The sequence below is a fragment of the Onychostoma macrolepis genome, chromosome 02 (assembly GCF_012432095.1).
Source record: "Onychostoma macrolepis isolate SWU-2019 chromosome 02, ASM1243209v1, whole genome shotgun sequence".
Classification (NCBI taxonomy): Eukaryota; Metazoa; Chordata; class Actinopteri; order Cypriniformes; family Cyprinidae; genus Onychostoma; species Onychostoma macrolepis.
This window is the reverse complement of record NC_081156.1, coordinates 9944544-9971592: the sequence shown is the minus strand read 5'-3', so window position 1 is coordinate 9971592 and position 27049 is coordinate 9944544. Positions and strand designations below refer to the sequence as shown.

At 39.4% G+C, this 27049-nt stretch overlaps 1 pseudogene; it reads right to left on the bottom strand.

Moving 5' to 3' along the window:
• Positions 1–7089: 7089 nt before the first annotated feature.
• The window catches only part of LOC131522177 (tripartite motif-containing protein 16-like), a 52009-nt pseudogene continuing 32049 nt past the window's right edge, over positions 7090–27049 (bottom strand).

Genomic DNA, 27049 nt, shown 5'->3' with positions numbered 1-27049 from the left:
GAAACAGTCAGTCAAACAAAATGCAGCAGCTAGAGTCCTTACTAGAACCAGGAAGTATGACCACATTAGTCCTGTTCTGTCAACACTGCACTGGCTCCCTATCAAACATCGGATAGATTTTAAAATCTTGTTAATTACTTATAAAGCCCTGAATGGTTTAGCTCCTCAGTACTTGAGCGAGCTCTTATCACATTATAGTCCTCCACGTCCGCTGCGTTCTCAAAACTCTGGCCGTTTGATAATACCTAGAATATCAAAATCGACTGCGGGCGGCAGATCCTTTTCCTATTTAGTGCCCAAACTCTGGAACAGTCTACCTAACACTGTTCGGGAGGCAGACACACTCTGTCAGTTTAAATCTAGATTAAAGACACATCTCTTTAGCCTGGCTTACACATAACACACTAATACGCTTCTATTATTCAAATCCGTTAAAGGATTGTTAGGCTGCATTAATTAGATCAACCGGAACCGGGAACACTCCCCATAACACACGATGTACTCGTTACATCGTAAGTAGAATGGCATCTACGCTAATATTTGTCTGTTTCTTTCCTAGTCTGTTTCTCAGTCCGTATCCGGTCAGAAGGTGGATCAGCACCAAGAGATGATGTCTACAGCCCTGATCGTCAGCGGAGACCAGGACACCCAGATGACCCCCAGAGATATATCCCCAGCGAAGACCTCGATTAAAATACAATAAAACTAAAAATATAACAAAATAACTAAAAATAAAATAAAAAACCTAACTACATAATACTATTATTGTTAGAAATTGCAACAAAATAAAAAACAGAAATATAAACTTTTGAACTGCGGGTTTCGTCTGGCCAGAGGAGAACTGACCCCCGACTGAGCCTGGTTTCTCCAGAGCCATAGAGAGAGAGAGTTGCGACAACTCCGTTGACTCCAATGGACCGTTTTTTTACAGCAATGGCGGATCATGGAGCCGCTCAATAGTTCCCGGAAGTTAGTGCTCAGACTATCAGCGCCGTAGAGATGCAGCAGAAGAGACCGCTGTGATGAACTTTTAAAAGGTAAGACATTTATAGGACAAAGTTGTATATTATCAGCACAGCTAATCAAATTACCTTGTGCATTAAAACAGGTTATTATTAGATTATTCCTCACTTAATTAGTAGATTTACAGTATGTTATGCATTCTCTTCAGGCAGTTTCATGCATCGTTGTGTAATTAAGGCTTTTAAACGTGATTTCTGCTGCTGGGAAGTTATTTAATAGATTTAGATTTATTGCAAAGGATGCTGATGGACCTGAGTGAGAATAAAAAAAGTTTAAAATAGGCGAGCAGTTTTCATTTCAGAATCAAGAACCACCTGAAGACTCCCTGTAATGAGATATCACCCTCACAATGAGTCTCTTCACTGGGTTTGGCAAGTCTTTCCCTGTTCTTTGTGAAAAAGTGCCAGTTCCCATATGATTCCATCACATTTTGTTGGTGTAATCTATAGATTGCTGCTGCTGACTATATCCAGCCTCTTATGAAGACTTCAGATGACCAGCACCTGTGAAGAGATGACGCCAGCCCTTGAGCGGACTTCAGATGAAGCTGACTCTGAATAAACATACAAAACTGATCAATTTTCCTTTCATTGTAATCAACATCAAATCATGTAACCATTGCTTTAATTTAATTTGTTCATTGTTTCTGAATACATGACATTACTTAACTGCATGATTTGTATAGCCTAATTTCAGAACATTTCTGCCATATGAGCATTACTATGGCACAGTTACACCTGTTAACAGAACTCTTATTTGTAATGTAGAAACATTCATTTTCTGTAAAGCTGCTTTGAAACAATGTTTGTAATAAAAGTGCTATACAAATAAATGTGAATTGAACAAAACTTGATGCATCATTTTTTCTCCTCTCCATGTCAGTAGAAAAACCATACATTCACACTCCTTTCTGTGAGTGACTGGAGCGCTCCCATGCAGCACAGCAAACTATAGCGGAGACTGTTCAAGGACAGCATGCTTTATAGCATGTAAATAAGTGCATAACAAAAGTTAACATACATAAAATATGATTAAATGGATTTTAAGTTATTTTAAATTTGAATATACTACAAATATATATTTATATATATCAAAGAATCAAAAACATTAAAAGAGATTAATTCCCACTTAGTCTTAAAATATCTTCACATATTTGGAATTAATTTTCAAAGACAACAAACTTAACATTCACCATGAGATTAATAAAACGACAATGAACATTAAGATGTGATTGCACTTGACTAACATACAAGTTGTTTGAAAACACACACACATAATTATATTTATACAGAGAGGCTGAAGTTACCTTGGTAAAAGACCACGATGTCGTTTATATAGCAAACATGGACTTTTTCCATGGTAACATCAACCTAAAATATGTTAACATGGCAGGTAAGGATAGCTGGCCACATTAATCCTCAAATATTCGCGGATTTTATCTTTTAAAAGCAACACTGATACAGCTACATATACTACTTATAAATTAATTTATAAATAATGTAAATAAATTATTTTATTGTCTACTAATTACCAAAAATCGCAGTTCTGTCTCTCTAATGCCTGGCTCACACTACAGGATTTTTAAAATCCTAACCGATTATGAAATCTGGTTGCAGCACACACATAAGGAGAATCTTTGCAGATTATCTTCCCTCAAATCTTAAACATGCACACACTACAACATTTGAAATTCGTGGCGCATCACACACTACAAGATATTATTAAGATTATCATGCCAGAGGGAGCGCCTCACGTGATCTCACGCAGCAGCTCGTCAGCAATGTTTACATGTGTTAGCTAGCCTGCTAGCAGCTTTCACTCACCCTGTGCATTCAAAACTGAGGCGATTTCACCTCAGCGCTTCTTTCTCCTTATCGGTTGTGATACGTGTTCGACACATTATACAGACAATCGTGTTACTACAAAACTTCAAGAAGCAGTTTCCTCCGTCTCCACTATTCAACGGAGCCGTACAGCAGCTGTTTTGCGGTCACGCATTGGCTGTTAAAGTGCTGATGTAATCATATAGCCGTCATCATCCCGATTTAAATCCTAAATATCAAACATGTTTGATATGATCGGGGCGGCCCCGATTTGTGTGCTAGAGGATCGGGAGGTGCAAAGTTCTATCGGTGAACGCCTCACATTACCAGATAATCCGCGCCTCACATCGGGACCGATCGAGGTGCTCGACAAGATTTTCCCTCCGATTCTCGGGAGGGGGAAATGGGGGGTTAATCGGGCAAAAAATCCTGTAGTGTGAGCCAGGCATAACTCAATGCATTCCAATTGCCCGCTATTAACTTCCTGGAACTATTGAGGTCTACGTGAATCACGTCACGATCGAGCGTTTTGAACTTCCGTTATCGCAACTCTGTCTCTCTATGGCTCTGGGTTTCTCAGTCTTTCGCGAATTGATTTGCTGAAATCAAAACAGGGAGGATAATAGGTGGCGCCAGCCAATGAGATTGTCGTTGCGCATTAGTTCCGCCCACTACCAGAGAAACCGGCAGTTCTTAAAAGCTGAAGAATTCCAAAGGAACTCCGTGATTTTGACAGGAAAATACAACAAAGAATATCGTTTACATGTAGCGCGTCACTTCTGCATGTTATGAAAGACTCTCTTGCTCTGTATCTGTCTTTGCGTGCGTGTCTGTGAGAGAAAGCGGCGGCGAGTCGTGCGCTTCACACTAGAGTTTATGGTACATCAAATACAGCTACACTGCATCCATTCAGATGAACTGAAAAATGTAATTCTAATAATATAATATAGTAACGCCACATTTTATTGTCAGTAATGGTAACGGCGTTGTAACGGGGGAAACAGTAATTAGTTTGATTACTCGTTACTGAAAAGAATAACGCCATTAGTAACGTCGTTTATTTCTAACGCCGTTATTCCCATCACTGATCATTATACATTACTGACACTCTATCCTCCAATTTGATACTGTTAAGTGCTTTGACACAATCTGTATTGTTAAAAGCGCTATATAAATAAAGGTGACTTGACTTGACATATAGAATATGCACAATTCTGGATAAATTTATCACTTTTTTTTTTCAAATAGAGATCACATTCTCCTACGATTCTCAATAGACAACTAAACAAATAGCTTTTAATTTACTAGAGGTTCTGACAAAATGTTAATTGCTGCAGTCTATTTAATTTTTAAAATTTGAATTAGCCTATTTATTGCAAAATTTGCACCTCTGTTGAGGCTAATATTAATTTCATAATTATCCTTACTCCGTGAAGTAGCGTTCAGCCTTTCACTTAAAAAAAAATAAATAAAAATGGGGGCATAAAAAGAGTAGCTTATGCCCACTTCTCCAGGCACCACTACACCACTGCTCCTTACTCTCCACCCGTGATCAGTCAAACCTTGTGTTGGATGCAGGGTCGTCAAGTCCGAGTTTTTATTTTTTTCTTCTACTGAATTGGGCTACTTTTAAAACGGGTTAATTTCCCCCCCGTGGGTTAAGTGCTTGAAATATTGAATATAAGGCCTAAATTAAATTTCACTGAAATGCTTGTATTGAAATATTTTTCATTCTACCATAAAAATATTCTGGATGTTAAGTCTTGTGAAGGAGGGCCACTGGTAGGAAGCCTTTGAGTGTTTATGAAGCATAACAGCATAACAGTGACTGTAAAATATGTATTTTAGGTATGGAAATGAGTTTTGATATTTGGGTCCCGCGGGAGCCCAAACCCAATGCAGCCCTCTAGTCAGGTGCAACAATACTTCTGTCCATATAGTGTGTCTTACTTACCTGACTTACTATTAGACTTATTCTAGGTCCATAATTTAAACTAATGTGAAATGCTGATTTTAGACATGATTCAAAATGTGATGTTAATACTGTAGATGATTTTCATTCCTCTCCTGTGGAGAGACGTTGAGCAGGGAACAGTCATCTGTTTTTCCCAAAATGTTTTTGTTAATGTCTTAATGAGTCCAATCCACTGTTGGGACTCAAAATCCCCATCGGACGAAGATTCAGGTTTAATAATAAACACATAAGAAATAACTCTGAATATCTTGAATTCAATTGGTCCAGGAATAGAAGCCATCAGACAAATGAGGAAGGTTGATTAACAAAGTGAATTAGACAACATAGAAAATACACACAAATCAAAATCCTGACTGATAGCTGATAAACAACAATGTTCTTCCTGAAGGAGATCGGCCTGTTGGTGAAGAACCATTTTCTCTCTGGGATTGATGTTTTATCCAGATGTGCGGCACAGATCACAGCTGAAATACAACAGGTGTGCAAGTACTTTGATAATAGTCCTTATCTTCTATTCTTTTATAGCATTAATGTGGTATTTTGTGGCAAAATTCATCTGACACTATAGGCAACATGGATAGGTTGGTGACATGCCCTTATTTGCAGAAAAAATGTTGCTTTATTTATTTATTTAAAATTGATTCTACGTGCATCATATTGGAATTAGATAACCCATTTAAAATCTGGGTCCTGAAGTAAAACCAGCCGAGATTCACTGATTTCTTCTTTCATTTTTTAAAAATTTATTTATCCTTTATTTTATCAGGATAGTCCCACTGGGATGCAAAATCTCTTCTTCCAGAAAGTCCTGGCCAAAATTGCAGCACAAAAAGTTTCACAATAAAGCAAATTACAAACACATAAAACAACAAAATTTTGCCCTGCACTCATATAATAACAAATCAAAAAATTTCCAGCATTATAACACTCTGCACCATAATGAGCGGGTAAAAAAACAGAAGGCAGTTTTGTCAAACTCTGAGTATACTCTTGGAAACTTTAAAAGAAGTTTAGCAGTAGATCTAATGCTATAATTGCACGTGTAAAACATTTCCTTCTGAAGCAAGTACATAAAATCCCAGTTTTTCATCCAACCATATACCCAAATATTTGTAACGATTTACTCTTTTTCAGTATATTCCCTTGTAAAGTTAAAATAGGTTGATCTGTTTCAATGCGACGAGTTAAGAGCATACATTTTGTTTTGTTTTTGAGTTTAAAACCAATTTAAGTTGGACAAAGATTCCTGCAAAGCCTAAGGCTTGATTCACCGAATGTGCTGCTGTGTCAATAATTCTGTGCACACATGCATATATATAAGAAAAATATGTTATGTTTATATATTAAATATATTTACATATAATATAAATATATACATGTAAATACTATAAATATTTTCAAAATATATGTACTGTATGTGTGTCTATATATGTACATAATAAATACACACATATATTAGATAAACAAAAACGTTCATTTGGATGCACAAAAAGCACAAAACACACGGTCACTGGTGTGAGCAGGACTCACACACACACACACACACACACACACACACACACACACTGATCTTACTGTCTATATGAGGATTTATTACACACACATTTATTCTGATGATATTTTCCTGACAGAAGTTCAGCTGCAGTATTAATGTAATGAAGAGGAAATAAGAGACTCTATAACATCTCAGCAGGGGTGGACTGGGGCTAAAAAGTGGCCCTGGACTTTTTGGCACAGAGATAATTACTCTGGTTTTCAGCGTCACATGATCCTTCAGAAATTATTCTAATATGCTGATTTGCTGCTCAAGAAACATTTATTATTATCAATGTTGAAAACAGTTGTCCTGCTTCATATTATTGTGGAAAATGTGATACAAAACCATTCAGTCTGGAGTAAGTTTAAAAAAAAAAAACAAAAAAAAAAAACAATACTTTTATTCAAAAAGGTGGCATTCAATTGATTTAAGTGACAGTAAATATATACTTATTACAAATTATGTATATATATAAAATGCTGTTCTTTAACTTTGTATTAAACAAATAATCCTAAAAAAGTTAGTGTCACAGTTTACACAAAAATATTAGGAAACAAAAACAGTTTTCAGTATTGATAATAATAAGAACCATTATTAATAACTGAGCACAAATAATAATGAAAATAATTAAACAGCAAATCATGTGACACTGAAGACTGGATTAGTAAAGTCAGCTTTGATCACAGAAAAATTTAATTTAGCCTAAACATTAAACCATTAAAACATTTATATTAAAATATCATGCGGCTCAAAGCATTATGGGTAGAATCTCTCATCAGTCTATTCTGATTCATCAACACAGTTTCACTGATGATCCAGAACCAACACTAAACCCAGGATAGAGCGGCTGAGTGAATGTGGTCTGGACTGTGTGGATGAGGCTCATTGTGTCAGAGACGCTGTAGAAGGACAGAGTTCCTGCTCCGTGATCCACAAACACTCCTATTCTCCTGATGATGGGCTTCACAGAGAGATCAGTCTGTATGTTATTGTGTCTGAATGAGTATCTGGAGGAAGAGCAGAACAAACTCCAGGACTGATCATTAGATCCAAACAAACACTCTTTACCCGCTCCCTTCCTGCTGATGCTCTTATATGACACTGATATAGACACACCATAATCTCCACTCCACTCCAGCTCCCAGTAACAGCGTCCACACACACTCTCTCTACACAACACCTGAGACACATCAAATCTGTCTGGATGATCAGGATACGGCTGGACTGTGCCAGTGCGAGTAATCACTCTGTTTCTCTCAGACAGATGGAGGCGTTTATTCACTGTGTTCAGATCCAGAGTGAGCTGATGGGAATCTGATGGAGATAAAACACATCAGAATCAGGAATTATGAATCTGTTTGATCTTTTCATGTAGCTGAACTCTTCATGTTCAGTGTATCATCAGTGTCTCAGTACAGATGACCAGATATCTGTGCTAATCATCATTTACATCATCAATTATAAACTCTTCTTCCAGCTTCTACAGAAGAACATGAACACACTCAGTGAGTTTTTCTGCTGGTTTTCTTACTGACTTACATTGTAGGAAGTGGTTCCTGGTCCTGGGAACAATGTTGGTGAATGTGACTGTGGAAATCAACAGACATGAACAGTGTGATTCTCATGATCCTGCATCCATTCCTAACACATTTCTAATATGATGTTCTCCATGATATGAGATGATGATGGACTGGTTTCTGAGAGCAGATGAATCTCCAGGACTTTACCTCTGTCTGAGATCTTCTTGAGCTGCTCTTTGCAGAAATCCTCCAGTTTGTCTGTCAGCTGATGAACAGATTCTCTCAGATCATCAGAAGAGACGAGAACTGAAGAGATCATCATTTACGTCTGTAGATTCAGGAGGAGCTGAGAGAGACTGGAAACTCTACAGAAAACACAAATCAAACTCATCAGCTCCACACAGAGACACCGCTTATACAAGTGAAAGAACAGTTCTGACATGAGACCCACAGCTGAAAACCATTCGTTTCTTTCAAAAGAATATGATGCACTGTAAAAAAAAAAAAAAAAAGTCCATAAAAATACTGTACAATATACTGTAATAATTTGAAGGAATTTTCCGTATTTTTAAAAAAAAAATTTAATTATGCATTGCATTGTGGGAACAAGAATCTCAGTCGATTATCGGCGCGAAAAGTGCTTAGACGCTATTATTCACGGAGAGAGCCTTGGTCAAAATTTCATTTTAAAGTCGTATTTCGGGTTCGGGGAACCGTTCTTACACTTCCGCGGTGAATTATTTTTTGTCAAATGTAACGTTAAGTTAGTTGCTGTCTGCCTTGTTTGGCAAATGAATGTCGGAGCCATTTTACTGTACACTTTCAGCACACCGTCACATCTCACTCGACGTGGAGGTAAGTTTCGTGTAACAGTGTGCTCACTTTCCATTTTATAAATAAAGGTTTATTCAATTTTAATTGTTGTTGATGCGGTGTATTTGTTACTGAGCGTGTCTTAAAGCATCCTTACTGGTGATGTTAAGCTGTGATAACTTTAAATCTAAAGTGCGGTACAACTGTGTTTAGAGCGCTTTATGTCTTCAGCAGGAGCTGGCAGAGCAATTGTCAAGAAAAGAAGATACTATTACGACTTTTTGTTATTATTATTTAAAAGAGATTTACGACTAGGTGAAGATCTGACATCACGGAATTGTCAGATTCAATAACGCACCTTTTCCGCCAAACGAGGTAGGTTTAGACATTTTATTGCCTTATGATACACACACACACACACACACACACACACACTCACTAGAAGTTAATTCGGTAACGTAACTGGCGCGCTGTCTGTGACACATGTCATGCACGCGCAGCGAATACGGGAGTTTTCTCTCACACACACGGACAAAAGCACATACAATAATGTCAAAATGACAATTTTTGGCGAGTGACCGTCTTAAATTAGTTGTCTTAAAATGTCTTGACTGATGTAAAGAGTTGGGACGTGTCAGATGTGAGTCGATCCGAGTCATGTTTTGAAGGGACCGCAGTTCATGACATTCCTGGTGTTTCTTTTGTTTTCTTTTCTAATAACAGGTCGTTATTGCTGCTGTACTGTGCATCCCAAGCACCCCTGCATTCTTATCATGGGTTTGTATTCTGTTATATTTATTAACAGTGTTTATTTATGGAAGCATATGGTAAATAAATTTTGCATATTAAATTAGCAAAATTTAAATTGAAATGTAAAATGCAAAATGGCAATGTATTTCTGTATTTAAATTGACATTTTCCAATACATGTGCAATATTTAGTGCACAATGAAAATTCAATTATATAATTTACATTTGCCATTTCCTAAGCTAGTTTTAATATCCAAAATAAAAACATATTTTAATGCTTTATAAGTTGCAAAATGAAAATTTAAATGTATTACACAAATTGATTAGATGTGTTTAATATGTCCAAGTCAAGACTGTAGTAAAATGATCATTTAAATGCTGTTTTTCCTAAATGCATTTAGACTTGGGAGTTAGGACACTTGGGATTGCATTTTCATCATAATACCGCATGATAATTGTAGCAAAATGCAGTGAGAATTTGAGGATGCGTTCTGAGCCAAAGGTGCAGCAAAAGAGTAGCAAAATGGTGATTTAAATGTCTTTTATTTTTCTTAAATACATTGACACTTACATATCAGATGCTTCAATTGCATTTTCATTTAATACCTCACTATGGATATAAAGTCAATGTGGATTTGAAATGCATTTGAAAATGCCACACGCCCCTGACCTGTCAGTCGTTAGGCTCAGCTACAGGACGCACACTATGTCAATATTCACCGTTAACCAAACACTTTCCACATTTACTTAACTATATTCATTGCGGAGTATTAAATTAAAATGCTATTGAAACGTCTTATATGTAAGTGTCAATGCATTTAAGAAAAATAAAACATTTAAATCACCATTCTGCTACCCTTTTGCTGCACCTTTGGCTCAGAACGCATCCTCAAATTCTCACTGCATTTTGCTACAATTATCATGCGGTATTCTGATGTAAATGCAACCCCAAGTGTCCTACTCCTAAGTCTAAATGCATTTAGGAAAAACAGCATTTAAATGATAATTTTGCTGCAGTTTTTGCTTGGACATATTAAACATATCTAATCAATTTGTGTAATACATTTTCGTTTTAATTTTGCAACTTATAAAGTGTTAAAATATGTTGGGTATATGAGGGAGAGGGAGAGGGTGAGGGAGACTTTGACTTTTTAAAGCAATTTATTCTACATTTACAAACTTTTTAACATCTAACAAACAAACATTTTTATCAAAACATTACCATTTAAAAACGAGCTCTTCACCTTCTATAAATATCAAACTTTTGTTTACACACCATTTCTTCTCAAAACTAAGCAGATTGCAATTCATTTTATTAAATTCATATTCTAATCTTACCCTTGATTCAACCAAAGCTATGAATAAATTAACCATGTTAACTTCTTGTTCTTCCATTTCCATTTTATAAGCCTTCCAAATGGCTAACTTTGCTTGACCAACCAAAAAATTAGAAAACGTACAAATTTCCCACTTATCGCGAGAATATTTGCACCCAAAAATAAACACCATTTTCGAAAAACTTATCCCTAACCTACTCAAACATCTACCCACAACATCAAAAAGCGGAGATAATTTACAACATTCACAAAAAACATGAAAAACCGTGTCAAGTTCATTACACAAAGTACAGAAAGAAGAATCTGAAAATTCACAGTTAAACAAAAAAACTCTTGTTGGTAATGCACAATGCAAAATGCGCCACTGTAAATCCCCAGACCTTTTTGGTAAGGGATTTTTATACAATAACCGCCATGAAGGTGATTTATTCACTGTCACTGAAAGATGAGATCTCCATTTTGTATCTCTCCTCTCTCTTAACTGTCCAACAAAAAAAGACTTCACACAAATGTTATATACATTTTGTTTGTTCACTATAGAAAAAGGAAGGCTTTGTAAACCTTTAAAAGAGAGCAACAAGTTCACATTATCATCATTATCATTTCCATTTCCATTTTGGTCTACCTGTGGAGTTATAAACACTTCTGGAAAAGGAACTGCTGAATAATTATTGCCAGACATAAAATTGGTTATATATTCCCACAAAGAAGTAGGGAAAGATGTTTTCAAATTCTTTAATATATTTCCAACAATTCTCTCTGATCTACCTCCAATCTTTGTAGTAAAATGTTGTACTGAAATCCACTCTCTATTCGTTAAATCAATCAAATCTCCAACTTTAGTTACACCAGCTAAACTAAAGCTAGAAATATCAAATCCAGACATAATAAATGTATGGAAAAACCAAGGATTGTGAAAAAGTGGTTCATTAAAGCCAAAATGTTCTTTTCGCTCCGGCTTAAAATAACTCCAAGCTTCAAACACAGATCCATAAAACTTGATCATAAACATATCCTTTACAACATTTTCTGAGATGAGAAACATTTGTTTATCAAAAACCATCTTGTTTTTTCCCCGTAGAATGGCAAGACCAAAGCTAATCCACGGTACAGAGTCAGAAGAATAAAGCAGTTTTTGGGCAGTCTGTAACCTCATGGTTTTCACCTTAGAGGCTAGATGAATTAATCCTTGACCGCCCTCAATCACAGGAAGACAAAGTACCCCTTGGGGAAGCCAATAATGGCCCCCCCCCAAAAAAATCAACAAAGGCTTTTTGAAGTTGTGCTAACAACTCTTTCGGAGGGTCTAACACTGTTAGACGATGCCACAACATTGAGGCGGCTAGATTGTTCACTACTAACACTCTGCCTCTGTAAGAAAGCTGGGCTTGAATCCATTTCCATCTCTGGAGCTTTCCTGTCACTTTTTCTAGAAGTCCTTCCCAATTCTTTTTCATGAAGTGTTCAGACCCAAAGAACAGTCCAAGTATCTTAACACCTTCTTTATTCCAAAGGCACTGATGTGGAAGTTGCGGTGGATTCTGATTCAACCAATGACCTAATAATAAAGTGTCCGTTTTTTCCCAATTGACACGTGCTGAAGAAGCACTCTCATAGATGTTGAGGCATGAAATTAGATGTTTAACATCATCTTCAGATCTAATGATCACTGTAATGTCGTCAGCATAAGCTGTTATTTTCACTGATGGAGTATTTGAGAGGCTAGATGATGGAACCGTCAATCCTTGCAGCTTCTCTCTCAACATCCTCAACATCGGTTCAATGGAAATTGTGTACAAGAGACCAGATAAACTACATCCCTGTCTCACTCCTCTATGTACAGAAAAAGGTCTGGTCAGAAATCCATTAATTTTCAGCATACTATACACATCCTTATACAGAAGTCTTATCCATGAAATAAACTGTTTTCCAAAGCCAAAGCCCTCAAGTGTTTTGAACAAATATTCATGGTCAACTTTATCGAAAGCTTTTTCTTGGTCTAAACAAACAAGACCAAGATCAAACTTGTGCAGTTCAGTTAAATACAACATGTCCCGCACAAGAAAAAGATGGTCAAAAATAGACCGCTTTGGTACACAATAAGACTGATCTTCGTGGATAATGGATGCTATAAAAACCTTTAGACGATTTGTCAGAGCTTTAGATAAAATTTTATAGTCAATTCCCAAAAGAGAGACTGGTCGCCAGTTTTTTAATAGGCCAAGGTCTCCTTTCTTGGGTAAGAGAGTGACAACAGCTCTTCTACAACTCAGGGGTAAGATTCCTGATTTAAAACTGACACAAAACACAGCATACAAATCCTGTCCAATGAAGGACCAAAAGGCCTTGTAGAAATCAGATGTCAAACCATCCAACCCTGGTGATTTTCCTGAGGATTGCTGCTGAACAGCCTCACTTAGCTCTTGAAAAGTCAAATATTCCTCTAACTCAGCTTTATCTTCTTTTTTAAGATGTGGAAGTCCATCTAAAAGCTGGTTTGTTGTTTCAAAGTCACAAGGTTGTGCTGTGTATAAATCTTCGTAAAAGAGTAAAGTTTGTGAAAATATTTCTTTGTTTTCTGTTATTTGTTTTCCATGTGGTAATTTAAGATGATTTATGTTTTTCTTCTCTCTAGAGTTCCTCTCCAATGAAAAAAAGAAAGTTGTAGAAGAATCCATACTGTTCAAGTGAAGATATTTTCCTCGTATGGATGCACTATGGCTTCTTTCTTCATACAGATTCTTTAAAATCAAATTGTACTCCTTAAGCATTTTTACAGTTTCTGTCTCTTCACCATCACTGATGGAGCTGCTTAGTTTTAGAATTTGTTGTTCCAAAAACTGGACTTTTTCTTTCTGTTCCATCATACGACTTCTCATATATTGCTGGCAAAAGAGCTGGATCTGTACTTTTCCAATGTCCCACCACTGGCCTAAAGTTTTATACTGTAACTTTCTCTCTCTCCACTCTCTCCAAAACAAAGTAAAAAATTGTACAAAAGATTTATCTTGCAGTAATCTATTGTTAAAACGCCAACTATTATGGTGGGAAGTGCTCTGTGTTATAGTCATAGTTACCGCAATATAATGATGATCAGAAAATGATGTTGGCAAAATTTTACTATTAAAAAACCTTCCTCTGTTATTCCTTTGAACATAAAATCTATTAAGTCTTGCACCAGAGACTGTGTTGGAATTAATTTTCAACCATGTGTATTGCTTATCTCTAGGAAAGGCTTCTCTCCATACGTCTACAAGATCGTGACACAGGACAACGGTTTTGAGAGTTTCAGACGAATTTTTATTTGGTTCGACATGATTACGATCCATAGTGTAATCCAAAGTACAATTAAAATCACCAGCTAAAATTATTATTCTATTATTTGGAATTTTTGAAATAACATTTTTTAATTTAAAAAAAAAAGAAACTCTATCTACACTATCATTTGGAGCATAAATGTTAATAAGAGAAAAATATAACTCATATAATTTCATATCTATAATTTGCATTCTACCAGGTATAATTTCTTCAGCGCTGCTATCTTGTATTTGAATATCTGGAGAAATAAGAATTGCTACACCGGCACTAAGATTTGAACCATGGCTAAGGAAAGATTTACCTTTCCACTCACTTAGCCATTGCACCTGATTACTCATATCTGTGTGAGTTTCTTGCAGAAAAACTATGCTTGCCTTTTTCCAATTCAAAAAATTAAACAAAGCAAACCTTTTTTCAGCACCACGACATCCATTAACATTCAACGATCCAAAGTTTAAGGATGCCATGATGCGGACTATTAAAAAAAAAAGAGACTAAAGAGACTTTTTCAAACCTTCTTTACATTACGGTTTACCATATTTTTTACCTTTGTTATTATTTTCTTCAAGCGATAACGCTTCTGTCTACTTAATTCTTCGAAGGTTGCTTTGTTCATTGCAGATTTACATGACACTAAAAAGCGCTTCAAATCAGGGAAAAAAGTCTCAATTTTTGGTTTGCGCACTCCCTTAGTGCCATCTAGAAAGTCATTGATTTGCTTTACTGTGTACAATTTAGAGCCAAAAGACTCTGTTCTTTCAGCATCCTCTACCTCAGAAAGACTATCTATACTCTCAAGATCATTATCTGAATCATTTTCAGAATGGGCATACTCTGAACTCACAGTGCACATCTGGCTATAGTTTTCCTCAGCTGCCTCTCCTTCACCTTCTATCACTGTTTGGTCGTTTCCTGACTGTTTATCATCTTCAATTATCGTCAGAGCCGAATTTACTCCACTAGGCCTACTACTAGCCAGATTTACGATCTCCTCACCCGTATCATGATTTTCTACGTCTCTTACATCAGTGTTTTCTTTAGGTGCCGTTTCAACGACAGGAACAAGAGTATTATTTTGTCCAGCGTGTTGCTCAATTGTTTGCGAATTAGACGGCTTTTCTGATTGTTTATTTGGACATGTTTGTCTAACATGCCCATGTTCTCCGCACGAAAAACACCGCATGTAATCCGAACTAATAAAGATTATATAATCTTTGCCTTCATTTGTAAGTTTCACAGCCAAATTGAGCGGATCTTGTTGTTCATTCAATATCATGTACGTAAAGCGTCTAAAAGACATTACGTGCTTGATATTCGGATTTTTCAGACCCAGCGGAATCATTTTTATAGGTGCCGTTAATCTGCCATATCTTTCAAGAACGCCTTGGATAGCTTCGTTCTTAATGAACGGAGGAACGTTCGATAGTACAATTTTCTTTGATGGACTCGATAACGGCAGTACTGGCACAAACGTATCGTTAATCGTAATTCCGCGTTCAACCAAACTATCAACCATCTGAACATCGGCAAGAAAAACAACAACAGCTTTGTTCATTCTGGAAGCTGACTTGATATTTAAACCACCAACCTGTTCGCTGACTGCAACCACCACATCTTCCACAGATATTGAGTCATCAGGTGTGCATTTCAAACCGTGCCTAAGAGTCAAGTGTGAGAAGTCTCCGCTTGACCCCATTTTCCCTATCTAAGTTTGCTGACCTCAGTCAGTGCTCAAAAAGTTTTATAAAACAATTTTAATCCTTTAACGAAATCTACAAAAAAAGAAAACGAAAAAATAGATTCAAAAAGTAAAACAAACTCTCAAAAGCGTGCTCCTGAACTCTAATTACTCCCACTACCCACACTCCCGAACACTCCGCACATGCGCACAGAGAGCGAGAGAGGGAGAGGGTGAGGGAGAGGGAGAGGGTGAGGGTGAGGGAGAGGGAGAGGGAGAGGTGAGGGAGAGGGAGAGGAGAGGGAGAGGGTGAGGGTGAGGGAGAGGGAGGGAGAGGGTGAGGGAGAGGAGAGGAGAGGAGAGGAGAGGGTGAGGGTGAGGGAGAGGAGAGGAGAGGGTGAGGGAGAGGAGTGTTACCATGGTTATGATGGGAGTTGGCAACAAAATAATCAGCTCCTGATTTAACAACATTTTTACCAGAGAATGCATGTTTTTAATGACTCAAATCTTGATTAATTAATTGGATACCTAACTGTAAACAATAGAGGCAGAAGATTATTAAGGTAAGACCTCTAAAAAAAGTAATTTTTTTATTGATATCAACTGAAAACTGCAATATAATCAGTACATCAAGCGGCCTGCTAGCCAAGCTAACATTCCGTGGCAGTTAATTCAGTTGAGAACAAAATGGGCCTATCTAAAGCAGAGGCATTTTTCAAAAATGAAGAGGAGCTGGAGATAATATATCCAGCAGAAGTTAAATCTGCCAAAGACAAGAAAAAGATGAAAGAAATGATCCTGAGAGAGAACCCAGAGACACTGTTATCTGACTACAGTGGACCAGAAAACAACAGAGTCCGGTGTAACCTGCTCTTCTTTACCGAACACCCATCATCCTGGCACACCGTCCTCTGCTCCGCCATGACATGTATGAGGAAAGGAGGCATCAGCAAAGGTAGACAACTCACCCTGGAAGGAGACGACACAAAGCTGACTGTGAACCTTTATCACAATGGCACAGTCATGGTCCAGGGACTAGAAACCAGCCTCAATGAATTCCAGAGGAACTTCAGAAATCTTAAAGGGGAGGTTCAGAAAATTAAGAAAGCTCCTGAAGTAAAGAGCCAAGCAGAAGAGGAGGCCGGCACAACCTCAGTTACCATCACTGACCCCAGCTCAAGAACACATGGGCACACCAGCACTCCTCGTCTCCCAAGATAAAGGCTTTGAGAGATAACATCGCTGAGCTGGAGCAGGACTTCTTCCTGTTTAAAGAGGAAACGAACAACAACCTTCATCAGCTCCTGAACCTGACCAGTGTGCAACAGCTTCAACAACTCTGCTCTGCTGTAAGACACCTGGAGGAGGACAATCAAGAGCTGCGGCAGGAGCTGAGGAGGGTGAGAGAGGAACTGACCAGAAGAGAACAACACGGCCACACTCTGGAGAGACGGCTGGAGGAGACCAGAACCCAGCTGCACACAATACAACAGCAGCAGTGTGTCAGCACACGACCCCACAGCAGCCCCACGACCACAACTCAACACCAGAGGCGTGTCAGATCACAAACACCCAGCACCTCCACAAACTCAGCTCAACAGCAGCGTGTCAGCACACAGTCTCGGAGCTCCTTCACCCCTGCCACCCGTCAGTCTCCTCAAGCCCATCAGAACCTCAGCAGCACTCAGATTCATCCACCGACTACAACATCATCATCATTCACGAGCAACGGCAGAGAACAGGAGAGAAAAGACAACATCGTCATCCTCTGCGACTCCAACGGCCACCATCTTGACCCCAGACGACTGTTTCCGGGGAGATCCGTGAAGAAGTTCTGGTGTCCCACCTCACACTCTGCTTTAAGACTGCTGCAAGAGGGTGCATTGGGTGCCCCGTCACACATTATTATTCACACCGGAACAAACGACCTCAGCACCAGAAGGGTGGACGTCACAAAAGCCCTGACCAGCGTGGTGAGAACAGCTAGCAGGATCTACCCCAGAGCCAAAGTCATCATCTCGAGTCTTCTACCTCGCAGAGACGTGCCACAAAGGATCATCAACAACATCAACGTGGAGATAGCTAACATCTGTGCCCCAATACCGAATGTCCACATAGCCAACCATCAGCAAATCACACATCAGCATCTCTACGACCATATCCACATCCACCGAGAGGGCATGAGACTGTTTGCAAAACCATCAAGGCATCGACCCTGAACAGCCCTCAGAAGACACATCCGGACCGGGAGGAGAGCTGGGCAGCTTCCCGGCAGCGACGCCGCTGTAGCGGCACGACGAGGTACATCAGACTCCACTGACCTCATCCAGATCAAAAACATGCTGAAAATTATATGTGATAATCTATTAACTTAAGCACAAGATGGGTCTATAGTCAAGAATGATCATTATTTCTTAATGACTTATTTATTTTATTTTATTTTTTGCTTATTTACTTGTTTATTTTTAAATGTAACATTTGTAAAATAGACCCACTCACTGTATTTCTATATTCTCTATATCATCTTTTAATTGACTAATCTATATATTTATATGATTGTGTCATGAACTCATACATTATTCTGGTAATTACAATAATACTCAATGTCATCGTTTAAAATCACATGTTACAATATTCAAGGGATGTTCTCTTCAGCTTTTGGGGAGAAAATGACTAACTCTGATTTTGTTAATATTGTATATAGTTCAGATATAATTATATTACTTGAGACGTGGAGTCGTTTAGACTCCAAATCCTACACCCCTCCAAACTACAGAGAGCTGCGTATCCCTCAATCAAACAGCCTAATGTTAAAACGGAAGAGATTCAGGAGGAATCATAGTTTGGTTCAAAGACCATCTGTGGCAGTATATTCAGCCTGTGAAAAAGGAAAAACACATATTTGGATAAAACTTAAAAAAGAGATTTTGTGTTTAGATGAGGGCCTGTACCTATGTTCCACATATATCCCCCCACGTGAGTCGCCTTATTATAATGAAGACACCTTCTCAACTCTACAGTCAGAGATCATATACTTTCAGTCTCGAGGCCCAGTGCTGTTAATGGGGGATCTGAACGCTAGAACAGGGAGAGAAGCGGACTACATTAGTTCAGATGGAGATAAATATATTAACAGTTCACATACGTACCAACAAAAACGTTTTACTAAAGCACGACAGAATTATGACAACACAGTAAACAGACATGGAAAACAGGTCCTGCAGCTCTGCAAAAGCCTGGGTCTATACATAGTTAACGGCAGAATAAAGGGTGATTCTCTGGGTCGACTCACCTACTGCTCCTGTCTGGGCAGCAGCACAGTAGACTACGCCATTACGGATCTAGACCAAAGCAAAATCAACTATTTCACAGTGATGCCACAGCTACCGTTATCAGACCACAGCCACATAGTCCTCAGTCTGAACACGTCAGTGAATCTTCTGCCATCTTCAGAGCAGAAGGTCAAACTGTACCCCCTCCCCTCCACATTTATATGGAGTAAAGACAGTCCTGCCCAGTACGAAGCCGAGCTCCACAGCACTCATGTGGAGAACATGATGGACTCATTTCTACTGACTTCATTTGGTGAAGAGAAGAAAATGATCAATTTAGCAACAGAACAATTAACTTCAATTTTCTCTACCGTAGTCAGAAAAGCCCTGAGAAAAAGAAAACATTACAGATGTAAAAAGGAAATCGCTAAAGCTGGTTGGTTTGATAAAGAATGCCAAAAACTAAGAAAAGAATTACGATCATTATCAAATAAAAAACACAGAGACCCTGCAAACCAACAAACACGAGCCACATATCAACAAACCCTTAAGATATACAAGTCACTGCTAATACAGAAAAAAGCTGATCACATGAAGATAAAGCTCAACAAGATCGAGGAGGCAGTCGATCAAAATTCTTTTTGGGAATTATGGAATAATTTAGATAAATCCAGAGAAGCTAAACACATTCCCATCCACGACCCAAACATCTGGACTGAACATTTCGGAAAACTCTTTTCACAAAATGAACCTACCCTTACCCAAAAACATCTGACCTCTGAACTACACGACCTAGAATTCACCATTAAAGAGCAGCTAAACCATCTAGACAAACCCATAGCATTAAATGAACTAATAGACAAAATGAAATCCCTAAAAAATAAAAAATCCTGTGGCTTGGATGGAATATCTAACGAGATGCTGAAACACAGCAGCTCCAAATTGAAAGATGCTATTCTGAAATTATTCAATCTCGCACTAAAATCAGGACACTTTCCCGAAATCTGGAAAGAAAATCTAATAACTCCAATATTTAAACAAGGTGAGAAGTACGACCCAAACAATTATAGAGGCATCACAGTCAGCAGCAACCTCGGAAAACTATTCTGCTCGATTATTAATGACAGATTAGTTCAGTTCATTCAAGAACACAAAATTATAAACAACTGTCAAATTGGATTTATGCCTAAACAAAGAACATCAGATCACATTTACACACTCCACACTCTCATACAAAAATACGTTCAGCAGACAAAACAAGGAAAAATATTTGGTTGCTTCATTGATTTCCAAAAAGCCTTCGATTCGGTGTGGCACGATGGACTTTTCCTAAAACTTATCCAGAGTGGAATAGGAGGAAGGACATATGACATCATAAAGGACATATACAACGGGAACAAATGCTGTGTCAAAATCAGCGACAAGCGAACCGATAATTTCAGTCAGGCGAAAGGAGTCCGTCAAGGCTGCAGCCTCAGCCCGACTCTATTTAATATCTATATTAATGAACTGGCATCAGCACTTGATAAGTCATCAGGTGTGCATTTCAAACCGTGCCTAAGAGTCAAGTGTGAGAAGTCTCCGCTTGACCCCATTTTCCTATCTAAGTTTGCTGACCTCAGTCAGTGCTCAAAAGTTTTATAAAACAATTTTAATCCTTTAACGAAATCTACAAAAAAGAAAACGAAAAATAGATTCAAAAGTAAAACAAACTCTCAAAAGCGTGCTCCTGAACTCTAATTACTCCCACTACCCACACTCCCGAACACTCCGCACATGCGCACAGAGAGCGAGAGAGGGAGAGGTGAGGGAGAGGAGAGGTGAGGTGAGGGTGAGGGAGAGGAGAGGGTGAGGGAGAGGAGAGGGAGAGGAGAGGGTGAGGGTGAGGGAGAGGAGAGGAGAGGGAGAGGTGAGGGAGAGGAGAGGAGAGGGAGAGGGTGAGGGTGAGGGAGAGGGAGAGGGAGAGGGTGAGGGAGAGGGAGTGTTACCATGGTTATGATGGGAGTTGGCAACAAAATAATCAGCTCCTGATTTAACAACATTTTACCAGAGAATGTATGTTTTAATGACTCAAATCTTGATTAAATAATTGGATACCTAACTGTAAACAATAGAGGCAGAAGATTATTAAGGTAAGACCTCTAAAAAGTAATTTTTATTGATATCAACTGAAAACTGCAATATAATCAGTACATCAAGCGCCTGCTAGCCAAGCTAACATTCCGTGGCAGTTAATTCAGTTGAGAACAAAATGGGCCTATCTAAAGCAGAGGCATTTTTCAAAAATGAAGAGGAGCTGGAGATAATATATCCAGCAGAAGTTAAATCTGCCAAAGACAAGAAAAAGATGAAAGAAATGATCCTGAGAGAGAACCCAGAGACACTGTTATCTGACTACAGTGGACCAGAAAACAACAGAGTCCGGTGTAACCTGCTCTTCTTTACGAACACCCATCATCCTGGCACACCGTCCTCTGCTCCGCCATGACATGTATGAGGAAAGGAGGCATCAGCAAAGGTAGACAACTCACCCTGGAAGGAGACGACACAAAGCTGACTGTGAACCTTTATCACAATGGCACAGTCATGGTCCAGGGACTAGAAACCAGCCTCAATGAATTCCAGAGGAACTTCAGAAATCTTAAAGGGGAGGTTCAGAAAATTAAGAAAGCTCCTGAAGTAAAGAGCCAAGCAGAAGAGGAGGCCGGCACAACCTCAGTTACCATCACTGACCCCAGCTCAAGAACACATGGGCACACCAGCACTCCTCGTCTCCCAAGATAAAGGCTTTGAGAGATAACATCGCTGAGCTGGAGCAGGACTTCTTCCTGTTTAAAGAGGAAACGAACAACAACCTTCATCAGCTCCTGAACCTGACCAGTGTGCAACAGCTTCAACAACTCTGCTCTGCTGTAAGACACCTGGAGGAGGACAATCAAGAGCTGCGGCAGGAGCTGAGGAGGGTGAGAGAGGAACTGACCAGAAGAGAACAACACGGCCACACTCTGGAGAGACGGCTGGAGGAGACCAGAACCCAGCTGCACACAATACAACAGCAGCAGTGTGTCAGCACACGACCCCACAGCAGCCCCACGACCACAACTCAACACCAGAGGCGTGTCAGATCACAAACACCCAGCACCTCCACAAACTCAGCTCAACAGCAGCGTGTCAGCACACAGTCTCGGAGCTCCTTCACCCCTGCCACCCGTCAGTCTCCTCAAGCCCATCAGAACCTCAGCAGCACTCAGATTCATCCACCGACTACAACATCATCATCATTCACGAGCAACGGCAGAGAACAGGAGAGAAAAGACAACATCGTCATCCTCTGCGACTCCAACGGCCACCATCTTGACCCCAGACGACTGTTTCCGGGGAGATCCGTGAAGAAGTTCTGGTGTCCCACCTCACACTCTGCTTTAAGACTGCTGCAAGAGGGTGCATTGGGTGCCCCGTCACACATTATTATTCACACCGGAACAAACGACCTCAGCACCAGAAGGGTGGACGTCACAAAAGCCCTGACCAGCGTGGTGAGAACAGCTAGCAGGATCTACCCCAGAGCCAAAGTCATCATCTCGAGTCTTCTACCTCGCAGAGACGTGCCACAAAGGATCATCAACAACATCAACGTGGAGATAGCTAACATCTGTGCCCCAATACCGAATGTCCACATAGCCAACCATCAGCAAATCACACATCAGCATCTCTACGACCATATCCACATCCACCGAGAGGGCATGAGACTGTTTGCAAAACCATCAAGGCATCGACCCTGAACCGCCCTCAGAAGACACATCCGGACCGGGAGGAGAGAGCTGGGCAGCTTCCCGGCAGCGACGCCGCTGTAGCGGCACGACGAGGTACATCAGACTCCACTGACCTCATCCAGATCAAAAACATGCTGAAAATTATATGTGATAATCTATTAACTTAAGCACAAGATGGGTCTATAGTCAAGAATGATCATTATTTCTTAATGACTTATTTATTTATTTTATTTTTTTGCTTATTTACTTGTTTATTTTTAAATGTAACATTTGTAAAATAGACCCACTCACTGTATTTCTCTATATTCTCTATATCATCTTTTAATTGACTAATCTATATATTTATATGATTGTGTCATGAACTCATACATTATTCTGGTAATTACAATAATACTCAATGTCATCGTTTAAAATCACATGTTACAATATTCAAGGGATGTTCTCTTCAGCTTTTGGGAGAAAATTACTAACTCTGATTTTGTTAATATTGTATATAGTTCAGATATAATTATATTACTTGAGACGTGGAGTCGTTTAGACTCCAAATCCTACACCCTCAAACTACAGAGAGCTGCGTATCCCTCAATCAAACAGCCTAATGTTAAAACGGAAGAGATTCAGGAGGAATCATAGTTTGGTTCAAAGACCATCTGTGGCAGTATATTCAGCCTGTGAAAAAAGGAAAAACACATATTTGGATAAAACTTAAAAAAGAGATTTTGTGTTTAGATGAGGGCCTGTACCTATGTTCCACATATATCCCCCCACGTGAGTCGCCTTATTATAATGAAGACACCTTCTCAACTCTACAGTCAGAGATCATATACTTTCAGTCTCGAGGCCCAGTGCTGTTAATGGAGGATCTGAACGCTAGAACAGGGAGAGAAGCGGACTACATTAGTTCAGATGGAGATAAATATATTAACAGTTCACATACGTACCAACAAAAACGTTTTACTAAAGCACGACAGAATTATGACAACACAGTAAACAGACACGGAAAAAAGCTCCTGCAGCTCTGCAAAAGCCTGGGTCTATACATAGTTAACGGCAGAATAAAGGGTGACTCTCTGGGTCGACTCACCTACTGCTCCTGTCTGGGCAGCAGCACAGTAGACTACGCCATTACGGATCTAGACCAAAGCAAAATCAACTATTTCACAGTGATGCCACAGCTACCGTTATCAGACCACAGCCACATAGTCCTCAGTCTGAACACGTCAGTGAATCTTCTGCCATCTTCAGAGCAGAAGGTCAAACTGTACCCCCTCCCCTCCAAATTTATATGGAGTAAAGACCGTCCTGCCCAGTACGAAGCCGAGCTCCACAGCACTCATGTGGAGAACATGATGGACTCATTTCTACTGACTTCATTTGGTGAAGAGAAGAAAATGATCAATTTAGCAACAGAACAATTAACTTCAATTTTCTCACCGTAGTCAGAAAAGCCCTGAGAAAAAGAAAACATTACAGATGTAAAAAGGAAATCGCTAAAGCTGGTTGGTTTGATAAAGAATGCCAAAAACTAAGAAAAGAATTACGATCATTATCAAATAAAAAACACAGAGACCCTGCAAACCAACAAACACGAGCCACATATCAACAAACCCTTAAGATATACAAGTCACTGCTAATACAGAAAAAGCTGATCACATGAAGATAAAGCTCAACAAGATCGAGGAGGCAGTCGATCAAAATTCTTTTTGGGAATTATGGAATAATTTAGATAAATCCAGAGAAGCTAAACACATTCCCATCCACGACCCAAACATCTGGACTGAACATTTCGGAAAACTCTTTTCACAAAATGAACCTACCCTTACCCCAAAACATCTGACCTCTGAACTACACGACCTAGAATTCACCATTAAAGAGCAGCTAAACCATCTAGACAAACCCATAGCATTAAATGAACTAATAGACAAAATGAAATCCCTAAAAAATAAAAAATCCTGTGGCTTGGATGGAATATCTAACGAGATGCTGAAACACAGCAGCTCCAAATTGAAAGATGCTATTCTGAAATTATTCAATCTCGCACTAAAATCAGGACACTTTCGAAATCTGGAAAGAAAATCTAATAACTCCAATATTTAAACAAGGTGAGAAGTACGACCCAAACAATTATAGAGGCATCACAGTCAGCAGCAACCTCGGAAAACTATTCTGCTCGATTATTAATGACAGATTAGTTCAGTTCATTCAAGAACACAAAATTATAAACAACTGTCAAATTGGATTTATGCCTAAACAAAGAACATCAGATCACATTTACACACTCCACACTCTCATACAAAAATACGTTCAGCAGACAAAACAAGGAAAAATATTTGGTTGCTTCATTGATTTCCAAAAAGCCTTCGATTCGGTGTGGCACGATGGACTTTTCCTAAAACTTATCCAGAGTGGAATAGGAGGAAGGACATATGACATCATAAAGGACATATACAACGGAACAAATGCTGTGTCAAAATCAGCGACAAGCGAACCGATAATTTCAGTCAGGCGAAAGGAGTCCGTCAAGGCTGCAGCCTCAGCCCGACTCTATTTAATATCTATATTAATGAACTGGCATCAGCACTTGATAAGTCCTCTGGTCCTGGTCTGACCCTCGAGGGCAGAGAAATCAAATGCCTCCTGTATGCAGACGATCTTCTGCTCTTGTCTCCTCATGAAGAGGGGCTGCACCAGAGCCTCTCCATTCTGGAACAGTACAGTAACGATTGGGCCTTACCGATAAACATGGAGAAGTCAAAATCATGATCTTTCAGAAAAAGCCTCGTCTTGCTGACAAAAATATGAGTTCACAATCGGTGGAACAATTCTTAATCACGTCACCTGTTATAATTATTTGGGTCTGACGATCTCAGCCTCTGGCCAGCTCAATACTGCAATCAAAGATCTGACGGATAAGGCACGCAGGGCTTTTTACAGTATAAGACGACCCCTGTTCAGATTCAACCCACCCATTAAACTGTGGCTGAAAATCTTCGATAGCATCATCAAACCCATTCTCCTCTATGGATGTGAAATCTGGGGCCCCAAATTTAAATTAAACTATGAATCATGGGACAAAAACCATGGGGAGAGGGTGAGGGTGAGGGAGAGGGTGAGGGTGAGGTGAGGGTGAGGGTGAGGGTGAGGGAGAGGTGAGGGTGAGGTGAGGGTGAGGGAGAGGAGAGGGTGAGGAGAGGGAGAGGTGAGGGAGAGGGTGAGGGAGAGGAGAGGAGAGGGTGAGGGAGAGGGAGAGGAGAGGAGAGGGAGGGTGAGGGTGAGGGTGAGGGAGAGGGAGAGGTGAGGGAGATGGAGATGGAGAGGTGAGGGAGAGGGTGAGGGAGAGGGAGAGGAGGGGAGGGAGAGGGAGGGTGAGGGAGAGGGTGAGGGTGAGGGATGCAGTTTGTAACCTGTCACATGGACTTCTTTTCGCTGGCTCCAGATAACTTTTTGTTGCTTTTGAGTGCTAACCATTGGTGTTACTGTGAATTTAGTTGTAGATTTGTACATTTGTTTAGGATTTAAGAGTTTTGTAAGGAAACTTGTAGGGAGGTGGGTGCCTTCTTTCTTTAATTGCTTTTCTCCTGGTTATCTGGGTAGTCAAGGAGTTAGGGAAGTTGATTTTGTTATTCATTTGTTTTTGATTTATGTATAGATAAGTTATGTTTAAAACGGAGTTAGAAATCTTTTATGCTGGCCTTTGCCCCCTCCTGAAGTATGTTTCCTTTTATCTTTTTCTTATGATTTAATAATAAACAATAACAAGTTATTTTGTTTGGAGGTGTGTCATTGGGGCTGGAGACAAGAGGCCCCTGTGCTTTCTCTCTCCAAAGTTTGTTACTGCTATGCCCATTACCTCTAGACAAAAAGAGGGCTAGCACGTAACAGTGTACAAAACGTATTCTCGTCACTTCATAAAGTTCAGATTGAACCACTGATGGCAGAAGGACTGTTTTGGTCAGGAGCCCAGGTCAGGAAGCAGACAGACTGGCTAAACCGATCGTCTGCTAGCCGCCTCACGCCACCAAAGTCAGTTAACTCTCAGCACATAGAAACTTTTTCACCTAGATATCACTCTATAGAGACTGTGTCTGTTCCCCGAACTAGAAAATACAGAAAACATCCAAACCAAAGTAATAGTAACAATTTAATTGATGTTCAACAAATAAAAAAACGATATAATACAGATAAACACATGATAAAGCTTGGCTTATTAAATATTAGATCCCTTTCTTCA